This window comes from Lemur catta, chromosome 1 (assembly GCF_020740605.2).
Source record: "Lemur catta isolate mLemCat1 chromosome 1, mLemCat1.pri, whole genome shotgun sequence".
Taxonomy (NCBI): Eukaryota; Metazoa; Chordata; class Mammalia; order Primates; family Lemuridae; genus Lemur; species Lemur catta.
The window spans coordinates 68076924-68099540 of NC_059128.1; the positions used below are offsets into that span (position 1 = coordinate 68076924).

General features: G+C 39.2%; 1 long non-coding RNA gene and 1 other non-coding gene across 2 annotated transcripts; both read left to right on the top strand.

The window, feature by feature from the left end:
* Positions 1-4483: 4483 nt before the first annotated feature.
* On the top strand, positions 4484-7981 carry LOC123621592. Its single transcript, XR_006729193.1, has 2 exons — positions 4484-4649; positions 7202-7981. It is a non-coding gene; the product is annotated as an uncharacterized LOC123621592 (long non-coding RNA).
* A 4653-nt stretch (positions 7982-12634) lies between these two features.
* Positions 12635-12737, top strand: LOC123630969. Its single transcript, XR_006732892.1, has one exon. It is a non-coding gene; the product is annotated as a small nucleolar RNA U13 (small nucleolar RNA).
* The last annotated feature ends 9880 nt before the right edge of the window (positions 12738-22617 follow it).

Below are 22617 nucleotides of genomic sequence, written 5' to 3' on the forward strand. Positions count from 1 at the left end.
AGTATAGGCTACCAAGAAGAGCCCGAAGTAGAGCAGCTGCATTTTTGGGCTCGAGGGAAAGCCCATGAGAATAAAGTGACTAATGGAGTTGGTAGTTTCTCTGCCAGACACGTTTATTATTGTAGAAGACATGGAGATGACACTGCTTATTGAAGTTAAATGGAGAATGTTGGTTTTCCCTGAAAACAACAAATTTCTTTACCATTTTTTAAATGAAGTGTTAAGCAATAAGGTCTGTTAAAAGGAATAATATAAAAAATACAGTTAGATAGAAGAAATAAGTTCTAGTATTTTATAGTACAGTACAGAAATTATAGTTAACAATAATTTATTGTATATTTCAAAATAGCTAGAAGACAAGAATTGTAATGTTCTGAACACAAAGGAAAGGTAAATGTGATGGATTTATCAGTTATCTTGATTTGATCATTAAACATTGCATACATTTGCCAAGATATCACATGTACCCCTACAATATGTACAACTATGATATATCAATAAAAACCAGAAAAGTAACAAGACTGTGAGACTGTGAGACTGTGTGTCCTAAGAGTATGATTTCATTTTAGTAAGATACAAATAATAATAGATATAAAAACATGATTTGGAACAAATATTAAACAAGATCAGGATACTGAATTACACATAAATGTAAATTTTATAAATTTGATAAGTCATTTTACCTCTTTTTGTATATTTCCTCATGTATTTACTGTATAGGGTATAGTGCACATAGATCAGTGTATGTGGAGTTCTTTCTAAAGTATCATGTAAAGACAATTTATTCTAGCTAGTAATATTAATAGTAATATCAAATAAAGGGCTAGTCACATTAAGACGTTCAAAGGTCTTATCTCACTGTGATGCAATAAATGGAAAAGAGAATATTTCTGTTTGTGGTTTCTTTTGGTATTGTAAACTTATGATTAAAAGGACTTCTTTGGGCCCAAGATATACAGTTTTTAATAGTGCTTTCTCTCTATACAGGCTGCTGGATTCAGCTCCATGACAATGGGAAGAGTTTCAGGTTTTGTGCCTAAAATTCTCTGGTTGAGAATTTTGATGTGCTCCTGTGTGAATGTGAGAACTAGATATGCTCCTTGGGGTGATTGATCTTAGGGAGGGAAACTGCTTTGAGTGACTGGACTGTTTGATTAGGTTTGGACAATTTTGTTGCAAAAAAGCTGTAGACAAAAGTTTTTTATTTGTGTATGTAGAGTCTCCATATTACTCTCTTCATATGTGATTTGTATGCTTGGTCTTTTTTCTTTTTAATACATAACTCTGGTGCTTTTTTATACCCATCCTAGGCATTTTTTAATGAGACAAACTTGTTATATAGACTATCTTCTTTTTTCACTCCTGCTGCCCCCTCCCAGTTTATTATTATTGAAACAAAACTTAATTTTGTATGTCTCATTCCCTTAGGACCTTACTCTTGGCCATCATATTTGGCATCTAAAGTAGAAGGATTGTGTTTTATATATTCTCATTGCCTTTGGGGCCATATAGACCATATGAAGTCTGAATGCAGCCTGGTGTTTCAGTCTATTTGTTTCCCATATCAATTGCATCATAACAAGTAGCAATACGCAGAAGTACCATAATTTCTGAAATTATAAGAGATTTTTAAAAAGTTGTTTGTTTGTGGGTTTTTTCTTTGAAGGGGGAGCCAGGTAAACATGGATTCTCTATTGATCTGTTGTGACTGTGTGGTAAGATTAAAACAAAAAGCATATTTAGGATTTTTATCCTGAATCGTTGTATGATTATCTCAACTGAGGTTATTATACAGCATCTGAGAGAAAAGAAATGTCATCTTGTTTGGAGACAGCAAGCTATCATGCCAGGGAATCTTGGTCATTCCCAGACGATACTAGAATGAAAAATAGAATGCTTTCAAATTGACAGCATTTAAATAACTTATGTATGTATATTGAGTACAAAATATACATAAGCAAAGAAAGAGAAAGAAGGGCAATTGATATCATTAATAATAAATTTCAAAAATATCCTTACCTGGGTATTTTTGAATAATTCATGAGGCTGGGGGAGCATCTTGAATTATTTTTCCACATTCTTTTATTTTTTTACAAAAAGTTTATTTAACTTTACATAATGATTTTAATTTAATTTCATTAAAATTTTTTTATTGACACATAATATATGTGTATTTTTTGAGGTACATGTGATAATTTAATAAATCGATGTCATGTATAAAGATCAAATTAGAGTAATTGGGATAACAACAAATATTTATTTTTTCTTTATGCTAGGAACTTTTGAATTATTCTCTTCTAGCTATTTTGAAATATACAATAGATTATTAACCATAGTCATCCTCCTAAACTGTCAAACACTAGGTCTTGTTTCTTCTATCTTCATTCTTTATTGAAGAAAACATTAACTTAGCTCCCACACAGGTCTTAGTGGTTATCCGACTTCTTTATAACTCATTTGACTGAATCTTTAAAACTCATTTTATTTATGTCCTTTATTCCGTGGGCTGTGTTGTCATCCCTCAGAACCCTACTCTCAGCTATCTTAGTTATTTTCACTGACAGACGGAACTTAACAGTGGTATATCAAATCTTAATGATACTCACCCTGCATGAGTCTTCAGTTATAATATTTCTTTTTCATAAAGTCACTATCCAAAGGAAATCCTATAAATGCAACAAACAAAAAGCGTACAGATACTGAATGGGTTTGTCATTTAAGGAAGCATTATTTCACATAAATCCGGAGCATATTAAACTAGTGAAACTGATAGAAATAATATGGGTTAACCCGATATCAGAGTTGAATCAGAGATATTCCATACTTTCTCTACTGAACAAGCAACAAAATTCATTATAGTGTTATAACAATTCTACCTCTGGAAATTTATCAGTTGCATATTTTCACATGAAATCTCTAGGCTTCTTTGTAAACAATAGACATTCATATTTTAAAGAGATAAAGAAACTAGATATATACATGTGTTTCCCAAGACTCAGGGAAATAAGAAGGAAATTAATATTTTCAAGCTTCTCTGTCTGAATTTTATTCAAATCAAATATTCACATTTTCAGAACAAGAAGAAAGCTCTTGCCAGTCAATACATTTATGCAGAACACTTGGCACTTATTGCAATATGGTGCATAAAGTTTTAACTCACTTTCTGCTATGTGTTGAGAAGAAAGATTATAGAAGGGAAATAAAATATCGCCCAACACGATAGAAAGCATGTGAGGGGCTTCTGAAGAATTGGACGATCCAGTCTGGAACCTGCCATGGGTTCCAAAGAATGAATTTTAAAAGATTTTATTCTCCCCAGCTTCAAAGCTCATATTTATGGACAAGAGCCCCAATGAAGGTATTGTTTATTTACTTCCATCATAGCCTTTTGAGATTTGAAGCCTTCTCCCATGATATTTTTAAAGTATTTGTTCAACAGATGAGATAGCCTGTTGAATTTTATGTATTTTCAATGAAATCCCAAGCCCTGCCATTCTCTGAAGAGTAGTTGATTAACTAGGTTCTTACCTTCTCTTATGCTTTAGGTAACTATGCACGGCAATAGGTTCCTGGGGAATAATTAAGTACTAAGAGCTTATTGTAATAGCTACAATAAGAGCTACCATTAGATTCCTTATTCTTATTTTGTAGAAAGAAAACATTCTTTGCTCACCGATATTAGTTCTTAAATTTGTTGTTTAGAGAGATTTCAGTTGCATTATGGTAGCCATTAGAAAAATGGCATTTTTTAAAAAAAAGTTCAAATGTACAAAGATAGAAAATAAAACAGTGGTTACCAGGGAACAGGTGGGAGGCAAGGAAATGGGAGATATAGGTCAAAAGATACAAAGAGGCAAATATGTAGGATAAACACCTCTAGAGATCAAATGTACTATATCAGGACTATAATTAATAAAAAATATTGTATTAGAGAGTTTTGTTAAATTAGTAGATTTTAGCTGCTCTTGTAACAAAAAGTAACTGTGTGAGATGATAGAGATATTTATTTGTTTTGCTATAGCAACCATTTTACTACCTATATATATATCCCATAGCATCATGTTGTGAAGCAGGTTGTTTAATTTCCATGACTTTGTGCAGACTTGAGTGTTTCTCTTGGAGTTGATTTCTAGTTTTATTCCACTGTTGTCTTAGAAGATACATAGTATGATTTCTATTTTTTTGAATGTGTTGAGACATGTTTTGTGGCCTAATGTATGATCAGTCTTGGAGAATGTTTTGTGTGCTGATGAGAAGAATGTATATTTAGTAGTTTTGGGTAAAATGTTCTGTAAATGTCTGTTAGGTCTGTTTGTTCCAGATTCCCATTTAAATCCAGTGTTTATTTATTTTCTACTTGGATGATCTTTCTTTACAGGTCTGTCAGTGGGGTGTTGAAGTCTAATCTCTGAAGTTGAAGTTTAATCTCTGAGACAGTAGGTGGTGCTTGGGGCTAATAATCTACTGCCCTGCATGACTGAGTCAGTAAATGCTGTAATTGCTGTGCAAGTTGACCTCCCTGGTACTTGCCAGAAGGAACAAGCTGTTCCTTCAACAAACAAACGTTTCTGGGACCTGTGACTGGCTCTGGCCCCTGAGGAGAAGCACTTGAATGCCCCATGTGGTGAGTGGGGCCCTGGAACTTCCAGGTGAGTCCTTATTCTCCACCACAGCTGAGGCAGGTGGGGGAGTGAGGCTGGGCTGGGCTGGGTTGGGTGGGCCTGCCCTCAAGCTCCACAAGAACTGGTAAGTAGCAGTTTTGGTGGGGGTCAAAGGTCCTCCCAAGCTTCTGGGGAAAGATGCCAGAGAGGGTCTGAAGTGGCCCCACCCAGCCAGAACATCTGCTTGTGGGGGCATGGCTGGCTGAGAATCACAATCCGGCTGTTGGAAGCAGCTTTTGTTCTTCTCTTCCTTCCCTGCTCTGCAGTATCCCTCCAGCATCTGTCAGCAGGCAGGAGCTCAAACTAGCTTACCTCCCCAATGATGGCACTGTGGACTGGGAGCTTCCCTGTCCAGCATTCTGCCCTGGGCTGAGAGCATGGCCTTCCTGTGGGGATACGGGTGCTCCATAAGTGTGCTGCGGCTGTGACTCATACTGCACTGTCTTTTCCGTTCTGCCCATGTGGGCTCTCTCACCTCCCAAGATTCACTAACCTCTCCTTTCTGTCCCCTAGCAACACGATCAAGTCCAGGGTGTATGGGATCTGGTCTGCAGGCCTGTCCCTGGGTCCCTGAAGATCAATCCCTGACCATGCCAGGGAGAAGCGTGGGGTCCCGATTTGCTTATAGGGTGCTCACGCAAGTTTGATGTCTGACTTTGAGGTGTGCCCTGCTTTGATAGAGCAGCTGGGCAAGCAGCACCAGGGAGGGCCAGTGAGCAGGGGGCTCCCACTCTGAGCACCCCTTTGTCCTCTGCAGGGTTTTAAGAGGAAAGGTTTGAGCCCCACTCTCTGTGGAAGCCCCAACAGAGGGGAAGCAGCAACACTAGCATCTCTCTTGGCAGCCATGGATGGGGGAGGGGATCAGGAGGAAAAGAGTCTGAATGGAGGAAAGCTATCACCCTGGTCATCTGTGTTTCTCTCTCCAGAAGGATGCCTGCCCAGAATCTTACAGGCAGAATTATGCATTGCATTTAGTTGTAGTGTCATTTAAGTCCTCATAGAAGTAGATGCCAAGACAGATTTTGAGGTATCAAATATGAATTGAAATATCTATCTGTGAAAGATAAGGAGGAGGGGCAAGAGTAGCCAGCAAAACCTTTTAGACTCAGATGTGGGTCTGACACCCGTGTGAGCAGAATGGAAGAAAGCAGCTTGGTTAGGAAGAGCCTCAGACTGTGAAGTAGCTCTGAGAAAGTCTTAGCCAACCCAATGAGAGCCTCTGACTCAGATATTTTTTGCACTGGGCCAGATGTAGCACCTTCATCCTCATGGTTAGGTGGGGACTAACGGTGGGAACAACACAGCCTTTGCTTAAATACTGTGGATTCCAAATATACCATAGCTGGAGGCTATCAGGTAACTGCCCTTTCTACAGCTGGTCAGTAGATTATTTCTTGAAGGGAGATCTTTGTGGCATACCTCTGGGGCTGCCGTATTGCCATATTTCTTTATTCTGTTTCAATAGTACTAGTTCTTGGGTTTTTCCTTAACCATGACATTCATGAATTGTACAAGCCAGTTATTTTGTACAATGTTCTTCAATTTATCTTATATAATTTAAACTTAGATTAAAGCTGGGTATCTTTTTCAGGAATAGACTCCACATTCTTCTATTGCATTGTGTCAATTGTATGATTTCAATTCATTGCATTTATGATAATGCTCACTTTGATTAAGATGGTGTTTACCAGACTACTTACTCCACAGCAAAGTAAATTTTTTCCCTTTTGTTATTAGTAAGCAGATTGTGAGGTGCTACTTTGAACTACATAAATATCTTATTGTTTTTGGCTAAACTTTCCATTTGTTTATTTATATCTCCATATAGTGACAGTACCCTACTTAATGAATAGTTACAAATATATTACTATCACTTATTTCATGTTCAAATTGTCCCTGATTTAACTGGTGGGAACTCATTCAAGCTTGCTTTTGTGTCGTTTTCAAATGTCTCCACTAATTGATAAGTACTTCCTTGCTCTCTGGCAAGGAAATCACATTCCAGGATCACCTTTTATTTTCTGTGTTCCAGAGCCCTGGATCAGTCATTTTTTCCAAAGAGTTCTGGTTCCTTTTAACAGAACATGGTGGGTGTGTTCATTGTTTTTGGTACATCACTGTTTCTAGACCTTCTTAGTGGACAGATCTATATCTCTATTTACCATATATATTGAAAACCATGAGTTCACACTGATACATACAATCCCAGTCCAACATCACAGAGTTCATTCTAGTTTTCTTCTATTTCTGTATTTGTTACTCCCTTTTCCAAGAGTGAGAAATTTGGCTTGTTATACTGAATTTATTAACTTACTTGATGATCTCCTTGTATGCCAGCAGCCTCCCATTTCCATGTTTATTTCTTCATTGTGAATGTGGATACACCACTCTGTATACTACCACACCACACCAAGCTGCCCACATACATGGATACCTTTCTAACCCTTATCTGTTTCTAAAATTGCATGTCCAATTGCCCCTCCTACCCAACACCCCCCTCAACCCACTTGGGTCTGACATTTCTCTTTGGGTTGCCACAGGTCTATTCTACACCATGAACACTCATTTCCCTCTGTCAGATCTAATGGTTTTATGGATGAATTATTCAGAAAGAGAAGAAAAGAAGAAAAAGAAAAAGAAAGCAGAAGAGGAAAAGAGCTTCTTTCTTTGAACAAGACTGAATATTAGAGTTACTCTTTCAGGTTATTACAACCAAAAACCTCATGTATGATTATAAATGACATGACTGTGGGCTAGTTACTGGTGCTATAATGGGATGAGCCCTTGGAAGCAAAGTTGAATATAATTTACACATGGGAGGAAAGTGATTGGTCATGATCAGAGAGTGGACTGTGATGGATTATGTTTCCAATGATGGCCCCCAAAATATCTCCATCCTACATACTCTCTTGTAATGTGACCTTGCCATTTCCCCATAAAGAGTTGGTATCTACTTCTCCTCCTCTTGAATATGGTCTGATCCAGTGACCCTTATTGATCAATAGAATGTGATGGAAGTGATGCTGTGTAACCTCCAAGTTTGGGCCTTATGAAATCTATAGTTTCCACCATGGGCTCTGGGAACATGTAGAGAAGAACCAAGTTGTTCCAGCTGAAAACAGCTGAGCTTTCAGCCAACATGCAGCACCAAGTAATGGCTGTTTAAATGATCTTTCTTCGCTATTGATGGTGTAACCATGCTTCCAGATGACTACAGACTGAGCCAACACCATGTAGGACAAAAGAGTTTCTCAACTGTGCCCAAAAAATTCAGGGAATCATGAGAAATAATAAATGGTTTGGTTGTTCTAAGTCATTAATCTTTGTGTGGTTAATATTGTAGTCATAGACAACCAACTGGGATGTTGAAATTTAGAATGGGGATATCGAGTGGACTTAGATGAAGCTGAGAATCTTGAATTTCTGTCATTCAACTTCCATTACTATTGGATGAAATGGGCTCCCATATCTGAGGATATTATATTTTCTTCATATTCTGATTTAAAGAACCAGTTCTCTCTCTTTGTGAACCAATCTGATAATTTCTCTTTGTTCTAAGTATATCACCATGAGGAACCATTCTGTTTCTGCCTTAGAACATTGTATTTTCCACCTAACAATACAAGTTCAATTTTCCTTTTTCAAGTAGAAAGAATTTAAAATCTTAGTTTCAATTTTTCAACTATGATTCAACCAAAACCCACTGAATTCTGTCATCATGTCATCTGAAAAATATCAGTAAACAAAGAGGTCCTGGCTAAAATTACTCTGACAGGATTTTCAAACAAATATTTCCTGGGCATTTTTTTTGAGGACCAAGCAAACAAGTATTTGGGTTTTGTGAAAGAATGAAATATCATCACATATACTTTTTTATAATCTAAAATATATTTATAGAAAAAATAATAAAGGTCATAGCTCTTTTTTGTAGTAGTAGTTACAACAAAGTGAACTTTGAATCAGGACAGTGAAGGGACTTCCACATGTGTATAATTAACATTTCTAAGACAATCTTAGTGTCCAAGATTTGGATTCCTGGTGCTGCATTGACAAAAGATTGGTCCTCACACAAATCCTCTTTAGCTGTTACACAAAAAGGAGCAGAGTGCCAGGAAACCCTCCCTGCCTTTTGTTATGCATCCCTTTCTGGGCACATCTTGTCCCTGGAGGCCGCCCCTCAGGAGCAGCAAGGACAATCACAGTGCATCATTCAATCCCACAGCATGTTTTACTTTCAGTGACGAATTTAAATCCATCTGAGAGACTATCACCTGGAAATGGCCCCTCTGTTTTGCTGCTAATCTGGCTCCTCTAGGCTGCCTCTGGATTTTAAAAACCAGCCACATAATGGATATCACCAGGTATTTCATGGGATCCTGAAGCTCCCCTTCCCCAATATGTGCTTGTTCAAGTGACAGTAAAATTCATTTTAACAAATCCCAAATACTGAATTGCTTCCCAATCGTTCACTAACAGTAACCCCTCTGCCTCCTCTTATTCTTCAGACATGGTGTTTTAAAAATTGGTCCATTCAACTATAGTTATAGGCCACCCAGTAGGGGAACCATGCTCACTGGAATGGTCCAGTGACTTTCACAATTCAATGTGTATAAGAATCACCTGGGGACAGGACATGGTGGCTCACATCTGTAATCCCAGGGTTTTGGGAAGCTAAGATTTCATGAGGCATTGGGGACCAGCCTGGGAAACATAAGACAATTAGACAGTCATGGTGGCTTATGCTCGCAGGGGAGGCTGAGGTAGGAGGATAGTTTGAGCCCAGGAGTTCCAGCCAGGGCAACAGGGTAAGACGCTGTCTCTTTACAAAAAACAAAAACCAAGAAAAAAAAACCCAATAAAAACCTTTGAGAAATCATCTAGGATCTTATTTAGCATTGAAGTTTCTGAGTTTTCTCCATAAGTATATCCCAAGCCAGGCTTTCTGCCAGCAGATTTTACATGAAAAATGTGAGGGAGGCATTATCCTTTTCAAGTAATAAAACAGAAATTCACAGAGGTTAAGAGATTATATTTGGTTTAAATTCCATTTGATGTATCTTTCAAGAGATTTATACAATTCCAGTAAAAATTATATCTAATCTGAATATGGCTTTGTAGCTGTTATTAAATGTTTATGCCTTGTCTTCACTCAGGTCAACAATATGTCATTTTTGGGAGGGCTTGTTCTTAACTAATCTTGTCACTAAAGCACTCTACTTAATAAACAGCCTGATTTAATGGGCAAGTATTTGAACTTTAGACTCTGGAGAGACAAAATTAATTAATCTTTGACCTCAAGGAGCTCACAGTGCATCATGCCACTCTAGGAGGACAAACATCCTGGGAAATCTATCTCAGCAAAAATCCCACCCAACGGCTGAACTTTAGGCCCTCTTCATATTTAGCTAATTAAGTAAATATGCTGTCATTCTATGCTGATAGTGATGAGCAGGCCTGGGTGAGTTGATTTCTATCGGGAGGAAGGAGGAAGATGTGTTTCTGAACTTTCCTTCTTCAGTTAGGCACTCTGTGATTCCTTCCTTTCCTTCCTCTCTTCTCCAAGCCCTGTGCATGTGGGCTCAGAGCCACAAGGTGGCAGGATAATACTCATCATTTCATTCAAACCGACTGAGGCCCTGGGCTTTCAAGTGCTCAATCTGCCCATGGGCCACACACTGATGCTGGGAGAACTTTAGAGTAAATATTCTTCAGAGTTGCATGCCTAGGTCGCTAGGTTCCTTCTTTCACACCCCGGCCCCCACTCCTAGTCTTTCAGTGTTAACTCAAGGACACTCCAAGTTACACTTTATAGGAGCCCCTGGAGCATTTGAAGTTTCATGCTATAATTCAAAGCCATTTCATCCCCACCTCAGTGGTATGTTACAGAGAATATATGTTGAGTTTCTGCCATTTTAATGGCCATCTAGCTTCCTTCATAATAGATTTTTGGTATTACAATTACTGCTTCAAAATCAGTCCCAATTCTTTTATTTTTAGACTAAGATGTAAAGTAGCTCAGAAACCATTCTTCTGTGAAGCCACGTCTCTCCAAGAAGATGTTCGAAAGTCATTGATTCTGAAAAAGTAGTTCTCTCCAAAAGTTTCAACACATTTCTCCCCTATAAGCTTAGATACTGTATGTTTTTACTATTATTCTTCCTTTTCCTACATTTTTCTTTCTTCTGTCTCACCACCTTCTCTGTGATCTCTCCTAAGAATCGTTGGCATGGCAACGGAGGCTCTGTGACATCAGCAAGCTCACTGTCTTCTCCTCAGGAAGCTTCAGGAGGCAGCTGGTCTCAGACGGGAACACTCTGGGAAGGCTTGTACCACGTGGCCTGGATGTGCCAGGGTAACCCCTAGCTCGTCCGTTGCCAGGTAAGGCAAAATGCTTGGGTGCAGTGGCAAGCAAACAAAGAAACAAACACAGCACATCCTTCTTTGGAGGCCAAGAAGCCACTGAGTAGCTAAGCTAAGAGCTCCTGAGGGAGATCAGGTCCTGATTGGGTTTCTGGGTTTGACCACTGGATAGAAACTGGCACTCAAGACAGTTGGGATGAAGTGGCCACATGCAGTGGATCCGAGGCCCCCAGATCCTGTTTTTAGGTGTAAACAGATTTGGAAACATCCAGGCTTGGTGGTGGGTCCCTCTGTGAGCAGCACAGTTCAGGACACCTGGACTTTTCTCTCTGCCTTCCCTGGTTAATGTGTGTGGCTCTTAGTCTTTCGTGTTCCCTTCCGTAATTTGGAGGAGGAAGTGAGGAGACTCACTGCACATACCCTGTCATTCAATACTGATCTGAGAGTAATAACTTAGCCTTTGGAGTCAGGTTTAATTTTTACCACTCTTCTGCTGTTCTCTCTCAATATATTGTACCAAATGTAACTAATTTTCAATGAGAATGAATTGAAGACATATATATCTGAGACTTTTTAGAGAGTCTCGCTGACTTTGGAGGTAGGTAACCTTTTGTATCTTAGGTCTTCTCAAATCAGAGTGTTGGGTCCTTAAATACATATATGCTTAGCAGGAGTAAAATTTTGATACATTCAGGTAATTGTTTAGGCTTAGGGGATGGGGGCAGGCCTCTTGGACAGCCATCCTTGTGGAGTTTTATGCTGAGAGACTGTCCAGTCCCATCCTCCCACTACAGCTCTCTGTATCCTACTCCTCCCTCCTGCCGCTTCCGTGTGTCGTCTTCAGACCCATGCTTTGTGATTATTTCCCTTTTTGAGATCTCTCTTAAGGTTAATTTCTTTTAAGTGTTTACTTTTCCTATTATAGAAGTGTAATGACTTATTTTGGAAAGACGTGGGAAAATGTATCAGCAATGAAAATATAATTATATAACTTTAACATTTAAAATTTTCCCTTTTATCTGTACTTACATCTATAGTTGGACTCAGATTTGTATTTAAATATAAAATATACATACATGTTTATATTATTTATATTTTAATGTTAAGAACTGATTAGTTAATTCAAGAATAATAATTTATTTTCAATGTTCCAGGCACTGTTCTAGCTGCACCTGAATGCAGCAGTGAACAAAATGGATAAAAATTCTTGACTTGTGAATTTTATATTCCAATGGGGGAGTATAGCATCCCATATTTTGTTGTTGGTAAGTGTCCTGAAACCGTTCCCGCTACAGATATTGAGGGACAAGTGTACAATACATTATTATTAACTATAGTCACCATGCTGTACAGTAGATTTCTAGAACTTATTCACCCTAACTGAAACTTTGTATCCTTTGCCCAGCATCTCACTATTCCCTCATGGGTACAACAATTTTAACTATGATTGTCAATAAAGGCCTCACTGAGAAGGTGACAGTTAGGCAAAGACTTGAATGAAGTGTGGGGGCAAGAACTATGAATATCTGAGGAGAGGGGGTTCCAGGCAGAGGAGACAGCATGTATAAATGCCACAAAGCACGAGTGCTCCTGGCATGTTTAAGAAACAGTGGACATTTTTCTCATTCATAAGCACGATGATTGGCTTTTCATGCTCATGAGTGAGACATGCCTCGTCAAACTTTGTCATGACATTGACACATTACCAGTCTGACATGAACTTAGCTGGCTTCTGTTAATAAAACAGAGTGAATGTTGGAAGCTAACATGATCAAGTACAGCAATTATTTGGAGCCCATCCAATGACCATATTATTTAAGTAGCCTGAAAAGGTGGTTATATGCAGACATAAAGGGCATTGTGGTCTTCTCCGATTTAAGAAGGACCCATTACACCCCTGCCTCTAAAGTAAAGTATGTAGCCAACATATTCTGAGCCGTGGCAATTATGTCCTGGGCAGCCCATCTTGGAGGGATGGTGATCCAGAGCATGCCCTGTGTGTACTCAGGCCTTCCTGATGAGTTCTAGTCCCCCCTAGACATTTTTAAATAGTTGTGCCAAAGTTTGTTTTTGACCCTTCTGGATTACCCAACTTCTCTCAGTAGCTTTATTTAGGCATAACAGTGAGAAAGTTTTGGCCACATCTCAAAAAGTATTTCTTTAACTGAGATCTAAATTGGTTCAGCCTTGGGAAAAAGGAAAAGATGATGAGGCATGGGTCTAATCTGAAGATTGGCCTTAACCCTTGGATCAGAATGTCAAATATAACCAAAAGCATGGGCATATATTTTTATACTAATGCAACTATGTTTTCCCACAAAAAAAGATGATACTGAATTTAGGAATGAAAATGAAGAGCAAGTGGTTCTATGAAGCTGAAGTATATGAAGACAGAGATTAATTATTGCATAGAATTTACAAAGCACTTCAAAGCCTTATCCATCTGTTCTCTTCTTTCCATAATTCTGCACATATGCCCACCCCAAGTATACTGTGGTTATGTTGGGATTTTTGGATCAGTAACGAATTCTCTATTAGTACCTAACTGTAAATGATTCCCCACTTGTTTTGTGAATTGTCATTTCAATCTCACTTCAGCCAGAGAAAAGTAAATTAAACACTTAAGTAAACATTATAATTGCCACAACTAATAATGTGATTTTAGGATGTATAAATGGAGGCAATGGTCTAAAACAGGGAAGGGATAACCCTGCTCAATTCTATGTAGATCAGATATAGAGCCCTACATACAGTCTGTGCCTCAAAATTTAGTAAGCACATGGTCAAACTGCAATGAATTTGGAGAAAACCAACTTAGAGGGAAACTGGAAATATGGAAAATGAGTAATAGTGGAAGGAACTGGGATATTTAAAATGGAGAACAAAAGACTTTATTGGGACAAATGAAAGGTGATCATTTAATACAGTAATTAATTTTGTCCCATTTAATTTCTAAAGTACAGAATTAGAAACAGTAGGTAAAAGTTATAGGGAGATACATTTGAATTCATTATGGAGACTTACTTCCTAACAAAGAAACCTATTCAATGCTGGGACAAGCTGCTTTGGAAGACAACTGTCTATCATGGATTTTGTCAGACTTAAGTTGGGAAAGTAGTAGAGGGGATTCATACATCAGATGCCAATTTTTTTCAATCAGAAATTCCATGATATGAGTCCAAGATACATCAAGAAAAAAAGAAAACCATCCAGGTAAACTCAATGACATAAAGAAGTATAATGGAATATATTAAAGTTAATAGGAACTTGAGCTTTTTATTAACATTGATAAAAATGAATGATATTTTCTAAAGATCACTAGCTGACAGCAGAAAAAGGGGGAAGAAAAAAAAAGAAATTCTGGACCTGTGATCAGTTATTTATGCCATGGGACTGCAATTAGTTCTGCTCTATTAATTGAAAAAATTGCTATTTTTTCATGAAAAGATGTGTGTGGAAACGTATTTGCTGAGTCAAACATTGAGTGACTCCTTAGTTTGGCCAAGGAAGTTTCTGTAACAATGGCAGAGGGATTCACGGGATTTGGGGGCCAATTAAGGAAAAAGATATGACACTGAGGTAGCAGTAGCATACATAAGTTTTTGGGGGGAGCTATTTAGCATGCAGGGGCAGTTTGCATGCAGGGGCAGTCCCTTACAGCATGAGACCTTCCAGAGGCGAGGGCAGGGGGGCCACCACCCAGAAGGGGAGAAGGGGATAAGAGAGAGACTTGCTTATCTAGGTGATGTTGCCCAGAAGCCCAGTGAATACTCTGAGTCAAAGAGCTCCGAATCACAGCAGCAACTTGGGGTATTTGTAGCCCCAGAGTTTACCTTATGTATGGCTAGCAAATGTTGGGCACAGTGTGCAAAGCAGGTAGGCTCTAAATGATTAAAAATCTGCTTATTTGGACTATGTATAAAACAATTAGATATATAAAAATTTTGGCACTGGTGGGTTTTTGAGCTAACAGGATTCAGCTTGCTGTGAAGAAGTAAACAAGCTGGGGCCAATATAAGGTAACCATCTTTGGGCCGTTTGTCTAACAGACGGTCCCTGAAATAGATATAGTTTGTACCTATTGTACCAAAATACCCCAGTTTGTGGGTATTTTTTTTACTTTTTTCCTGTGTTTTCCAGATTTCAGCACTCATACTTTCTTTTTTTTTTTTTTTTTTTTTTAATATATATATTTTTTTATTTCAGCTCATCATGGGGGTACATAAGTTTAGGTTATATACATTTTCCATGTCCCACCCATCCCCCCGAGTCAGAGTCCCAAGCGCGTCCGTTCTCATTCTCCCGACAGTGCACCTGGCACTCATCATGTAGTCATACCTCCATCCCCTCCCCCCCCCACCTCCCCGGGTCTGCACCTTCAAGCATGACCATTCCCCAGAGGGTGTGCAACGCACTCATCATGTAGGCATACACCCATCCCCTCCCCCCACCCCCCATCCCAGTCTGATATCCAATTGGTATCCTTCCCTGATGTACATTTAGGTGATGATCAGGGAAACCAGTTTTCTGGTGAGTACATGTGATGCTTGTTTTTCCATTCTTTGGATACTTCACTTAGTATAATGGGTTCCAGCTCTCTCCAGGAGAACCAAAGAGATGTCGTATCATTGTTATTTCTTATAGCTGAGTAGTACTCCATGGTATACATATACCACAGTTTACTAATCCATTCGTGGATTGATGGGCACTTGGGTTGTTTCCACATCCTTGCGATTGTAAATTGTGCTGCTATAAACATTCGGGTACAGGTGTTTTTGTTAAAGAATGACTTTTGTTCTTCTGGGTATATGCCCAATAATGGGATTGCTGGATCAAATGGTAGGTCTACTTGAATCTGTTTAAGGTATCTCCATATTGCTTTCCATAGGGGTTGCACTAGTTTGCATTCCCACCAGCAGTGTATGAGTGTTCCTGTCTCTCCGCATCCACGCCAACATGTGTTGTTTTGGGATTTTTTGATAAAGGCCATTCTCACCGGAGTTAAGTGGTATCTCATTGTGGTTTTGATTTGCATTTCCCTGATGATTAGGGATGTTGAGCATTTTTTGATATGTTTTTTGGCCATTCTTATGTCTTCTTTTGAAAAATTTCTATTCATGTCCTTTGCCCATTTTTTGATAGGATTGTTTGATTTTTTCCTGCTGATTTTCCTGAGTTCTAAATAGATTCTTGTTATCAGTCTTTTATCTGATGTGTAGTATGCGAAAATTTTTTCCCATTCTGTAGGCTGTCTGTTTATTTTCATGACTATTTCTTTGGCTGTGCAGAAGCTTTTTAATTTAATCAGGTCCCAGTCGTTTATTTTTGTTGTTGCTGCGATTGCCTTAGGGGTTTTCTTCATAAATTCTTTGCCTAGACCAATGTCTGTAAGAGTCTTTCCTACATTTTCTTCTAGAATTCTAATTGTTTCCCATTTAAGGTTTAAATCTGTTATCCACCGTGATTTAATTTTTGTGAGAGGTGAAATCTGTGGGTCCTGTTTCAGTCTTCTACATGTGGCTATCCAGTTTTCCCAGCACCATTTATTGAATAGGGACTCTTGTCCCCAGAGTATGTTTTTGTCTATTTTGTCAAAGATTAGATAGTTATATGAGGATGATTTTATATTTGGGTTTTCTGTTCTGTTCCACTGGTCTGTGTCCCTGCCCTTGTGCCAATACCAAGCAGTTTTAAGAACCACAGCTTTGTAGTATAGTTTGAAGTCTGGCAAATCAATACCTCCCATTTTGTTTTTATTGCTTAAGATTGCTTTTGCTATACGGGGTCTTCTCTGATTCCATACAAAGTGTATAATTATTTTTTCTAAATCTGTGAAAAATGATGTTGGTATTTTAATAGGAATTGCATTGAATCTATAGATTACTTTGGGTAGTATAGACATTTTAACGATGTTAATTCTTCCAATCCATGAGCATGGTATGGATTTCCACTTATTTACGTGTTCTGCAATTTCCTTCCTTAGCGTTTCATAGTTCTCTTTATAGAGGTCCTTTACCTCTTTAGTTAAATATATTCCTAGACATTTTATTTTCTTTGTTGCTATTTTGAAAGGTATTGAGTCCTTAATTTGGTTCTCCGATTGAATGGTATTGGCATATATGAATGCCTCTGATTTGTGTGTATTGACTTTGTAACCTGAGACATTACTGAATTCGTTAATTAATTCCAGGAGTCTCTTGGTTGAGTCCTTGGGGTTTTCCAGATACAACATCATGTCATCAGCAAAGAGTGAGAGTTTGATCTCTTCTGTCCCTATTTGGACACCTTTGATTCTGCTCTCTTGTCTGATAGCTCTCGCAAGGACTTCCAATACTATGTTGAAAAGTAATGGGGACAGTGGGCAGCCTTGTCTGGTTCCAGTTCTGAGTGGGAATGCTTTCAGTTTTTCCCCATTCAGTATGATGTTGGCTGTGGGTTTGTCATATATGGCTTGTATTATTTTTAGGTGGGTCCCATTTATGCCTATGTTGTTAAGTGTTTTTATCATAAAAGGGTGTTGAATTTTGTCAAATGCTTTTTCTGCATCTATTGAGAGGATCATATGGTCTTTATTTTTGCTTCTATTTACGTGGTTAATTACATTTATAGATTTTCGTATGTTAAACCACCCCTGCATCTCTGGGATGAAGCCTACTTGGTCATGATGAATTATTTTTTTAATCAGCACTTGGATACGATTTGCTAGGATTTTATTGAGGATTTTTGCGTCTACGTTCATGAGAGAAATTGGTCTGTAGTTTTCTTTTTTTGTTGCATCCTTTCCTGGTTTTGGTATTAATGTAATATTGGCGTGGTAGAATGTGTTGGGGAGAATTCCATCCTTCTCAATATTGAAGAATAGTTTATGTAGGATGGGCACCAGTTCATCTTTGTATGTATGGTAAAATTCAGGTGTGAACCCATCTGGACCAGGGCTTTTCTTTTTGGGAAGGTTTTTTATTGCTGTTTCAATTTCAGTTGTTGATATTGGTCTATTCAGGAATTCTATTTCTTCCTGATTGAGCTTGGGAAGGCTGTGTGATTCTAAAAATTTGTCCATTTCCTCCTCATTCTCCAATTTGTGTGCATAAAGATTTTTGTAATATTCATAGATAATGTCACGTATCTCTGTGGCTTCGGTTGTGATTTCTCCTTTCATGTTCCTGATGGAAGTTATTAAAGATTTTTCTTTTCTGCTCTTGGTTAGTCTAGCCAGTGGTGTGTCTATTTTATTTATCTTTTCAAAGAACCAACTTTTTGTTTTATTAATTTCCCTTATAGTATTTTTGTTGTCTTTTTCATTTAATTCTGATTTGATCTTAATAATTTCTCGCCTTCTGCTGGGTTTGGGGTCAGTCTGTTCTTCTTTCTCCAGCTCTTTGAGTCTATTCATTAAGTTGTCTAGTTGTAAATTGTCTGTCTTTTTGAAATAGGCATTTATGGAAATGAATTTTCCTCTCAGGACTGCTTTAGCTGCATCCCATAGATTTTGATAAGTTGTGTCACCTTTGTCATTTAATTCAAAGAATGTTTTGATTTCTGACTTAATTTCTTCCTTTACAAAATTGTTATTCAGGAGAAGGTTGTTTAGCTTCCATGACTTTGCGTAGGAATGAGAGTTCCTGTTAAGGTTCATTATTATTTTTATTCCATTGTGATCTGAGAAGATGCAGGGTATGATTTCTATTTTTTTAATTTTTTTAAGACTTGCTTTATGACCTAGGATATGGTCAATCTTAGAGAATGTCCCGTGAGCTGATGAGAAGAATGTATATTCAGTGGTTTTCGGGTAGAATGTCCTGTAGATGTCAGTCAGGCCCATTTGTTCTAGCATTCTGTTTAAGTCTACTATGTCTTTACTTATTTTCTGCTTGGAGGATCTGTCCTGTGCTGTCAGTGGGGTATTAAAATCTCCAACTATTAAAGTGTTGTTGCCTATGATTTGGTTTAGATCGAGTAGGATTTGCTTTATGAATCTGGGTGCACCTAGATTGGGTGCATATATATTAAGTATGGTTATGTCTTCTTGTTGAATTGTGCCTTTCACCAGTATGTAGTAACCGTCTTTGTCTTTTATTACTTTTGTTGGTTTGAAGACTAAGTTATTGGAAATTAAAACTGCCACACCAGCTTTCTTTTGGCTACCATTTGCTTGAAATATCAGGTTCCATCCTTTTATTTTTAGTCTAAATGCATCTTTGCCGGTTAAGTGAGTTTCCTGAAGGCAGCAGACACTTGGTTTGTGTTTTTTTATCCATTGGCCCAGTCTATGTCTCTTGAGTGGGGAATTCAGGCCATTGACATTTAGTGAGAGAACTGATAATTGGGATAGATTTCTGTTTATCTTATTGGGTAGAACTTCATTGCTATGTTTTCTCTCTTGAGCCATTGTGGTGGCTAGAATTTGATCTTTAGCTCTTGGGTGGTTTTACATTCGTGGGTCTTTGTTGTGATGATCCATGTGTAACTCTCTCTTGAGTACTTCTTGGAGGGGTGGCCTTGTCTTGGTGAATTCCCTCAGTCCTTGTTTATCCGAGAATGTCTTAATTTCTCCTTCATATAGAAAGCTTAGCTTAGCTGGGTACAAGATTCTAGGCTGGGCATTATTCTGTTTCAGAAGAGTGAGAATGGGGCCCCATCTTCTTCTTGCTTGTAAAGTTTCAGTTGAGAAATCTGGCGTAATTCTAATGGGCCTCCCTTTGTATGTTACTTGTTTCTTTCTCCTTACAGCTCGAAGAAGGGTCTCTTTAGTGGATATTTTGGTCAGTCTGACGACTACGTGGCGTGGTGTTTTCCTATTTGCTATGAATCTACCAGGGGTTCTTTGAGCTTCTTGAACCTGTATATCTAAAGTTTTAGCAAGGCCTGGGAAATTTTCTTCTATTATGTCTTCAAATAGTTTATCCAGCCCTTGCTTATTATCTTCTTCACCTTCAGGGATGCCTATAACTCTCACGTTAGGTTTCTTCACATAATCCCACATTTCTTGAAGACTCTGGTCTTTTTTCTTATTTCTTTGCTCTATCTCTGTGACTGTCTTATTTAATTGGAAAGAGTTATCTTCGATTTCTGAGATTCTGTCTTCTATTTGATCTACCCTGTTCTTGAGACTTTCCACTGTGTTTTGTAGCTCCCTGAATAAATCCCTCATTTCTAGGAGTTCAGTTTGGTTTTTTTTCAATACGTCTATTTCTTTAGTGAATTTTTCTTCCAAATCCTGGAATTTTTTTGCGGTTTCTTTGCGGTGGATATCAATTTTTTCTTGTATATCATTCAGCTTATTTATAACCCAAGACTGAAATTCTTCTGGTAACATATTGGTATTCTGAAACTGGCTTGTGCCAATTGGAGGAGAGTTGGTATTTCTCTTTGGGGGCGAGGTTTCCGTTTGGTTTTTTGTGCTCCCCATATTTTTCCGCTGAGCCCTTCCCATCTGGCTCTATCGTTAGATCTTTTCTCACAGCTTTAGTCTAGTTAACAGCACGTCTTGTACTCTGTTCTTAGGCTATGGAACAGTCTAGGAATGTTGCTTCCTTTATCTATAGGGGGAGACTGTTGTGTGCTGTTTAGAGTTTCTTTTTTCTATCTCAGTTGGGGGACTGCTTCTGATGGGTCCACCCCCAGAGGGTTGGCTTGACCTAAGACCAGTTTGGCAAGTTAAATCATTGTGTTGCGGACTTTCAGTTAGTAGGCAGGATTCACACGATTTGCAAGCAGAAAGCCTCTTCTCCCTCTCTTTTTTTTTTTTTTTTCCCTCCCCCTGGCTTTTTGGTTGTTCCTCTGGATGTGTGGTTTCTGTCTCCTTCAGCAGGAAAGACACTGGCTAGGCCGAGGAGGCAGTGCCCTCACTCCCTCAGTGCCCCAGCTGCTGCAGCTCCCACGGGCAAAGGTCTACACTGTCCCAGTGTTCCCAAGGTCCGGGCTCCACACTCTTGCGTTTAGGGAAGCACTCAGTGCTCACACCTGGGAAGGGGACCTGGAGAGGGTCTATGGATCAGGGGATGGAGCCTCCTGAGGAGTCGCCTGGCACCCTATGGCTCTGCAGCAGTTAGACCTTGGCCCGCACAATTGTTCCTGCCCACCCGCAGATCACTGGCACTGGGGGGTAATTTTCAGGGTCCGATAGGAATCACAGCTGGGGGTCTGGAGCACTCAGGAGTTTACAGTAGCTCCTGGGCTGGAGGGACACCGGAAAGAAGAAAAGAAAAAGAAAGGAAAAAAGAAAAGAAAAAAAAAAAAGGAGAGAAACAATATGAATAACAAGAAGAAGAAAGAGAAAACAAGAAAGAAAAGAGAAAGAAAGAAAGAAAGAAAGAAAGAGAGAGATAAAAAGAAAAAAAAGAAAAAAAAAATCCCACTTTAATATTTCAGGCTCGGGGCCCCTCGCCTCGGTGCAGGTCCGCGTCTGTCCCTTTAAGAGATAGGGCTCTGGCACCGCAGAGGCCTGCCAGAGTTCAAGGTCCTTTCCGCTTAGCTGTGGGAACCGAGATGGCCACCGCGCGTCTGTCGGTCGCAGGCGCCAGGGGAAAGCGTTCAGAGCTCGGCAGGCGCCAGGGCCCACAGCGGCTCCCCAGCCAGAGAGCTGCCGTACGGGAAGAGAAAAGCAAAAAAGTCCCGCTTTAATATTTCACGCTCGCGGCCCCTCGCCTCGGTGCAGGTCCGCGTCTGTCCCTTTCAGAGATAGGGCACCACGGAGACCCGCCCGAGTCCAAGCTCTCTCCCGCCTATGTCACCTGTCCTCGGAGCTCCACGTCTCCCGCGGTGATTCTGCACCAATTTCAGCCAGATCCCTGACCGAGTGGATGTGGGGGTCAGTGGGGAGATCAAGCCGCTCTGCTGTGGGGCTGCACCCGCCCCACTCGCCGGTGAGGCAGGCACGGCCGTCCCGCACTCCGCTGTCTGTTTTCCGTCCCGCACTCTCCAAATTATCTCGGTCTGATTTCTCACTCGCCTCTGTTTTTTCCTGTTCCCCGTGTCCCACGGTGATTCTCCGTGGGTTCACACCGCCGTTCCTGTGGAGAAGCAATCCTCTAGCGTTGTGGCAGGTGGAGATCCACACCTTCCTCTCTGGGAGCACAATTCCAGGAGGTCACCTCCACTCCGCCATCTTCTGATCTCCCAGCACTCATACTTTCTCCCAAGCTCACATTGTGTCAACAGAAAGTAAAGAATTAAACTAATTTACACTAAGATGTTCATTTTTGAAAGAGGATTTATTTCATTTTTATTGTTATGAAAATAACACATGCTTATCTTAGGAAAAAAGTGAATAATACAGGAAAGTAGAAGAAGTTTAAATCATCCACAATCCATAGGGCCATTTCTAGGACCATTTCTAGTCTTCTCTCTCTTTCTCTATATTTCGTACATTAGATACATATGCAATTATTTTCAAAACTGGAATCATAGTACATGAAGTTGGTAAATACTTTTTATTATTATGAGTTTTTTCCCATATCACAAAATATCCTTTGAAGCATGATTCTTAATGAGTGCATGATATTCCATTTTTATCAATGTACTTTATCCTTCTGTTTGGGGGTACTTATAATTTTGTGCAGAGTTTCTGGGAATCTGTGAAAAAATTCTTGGAAAT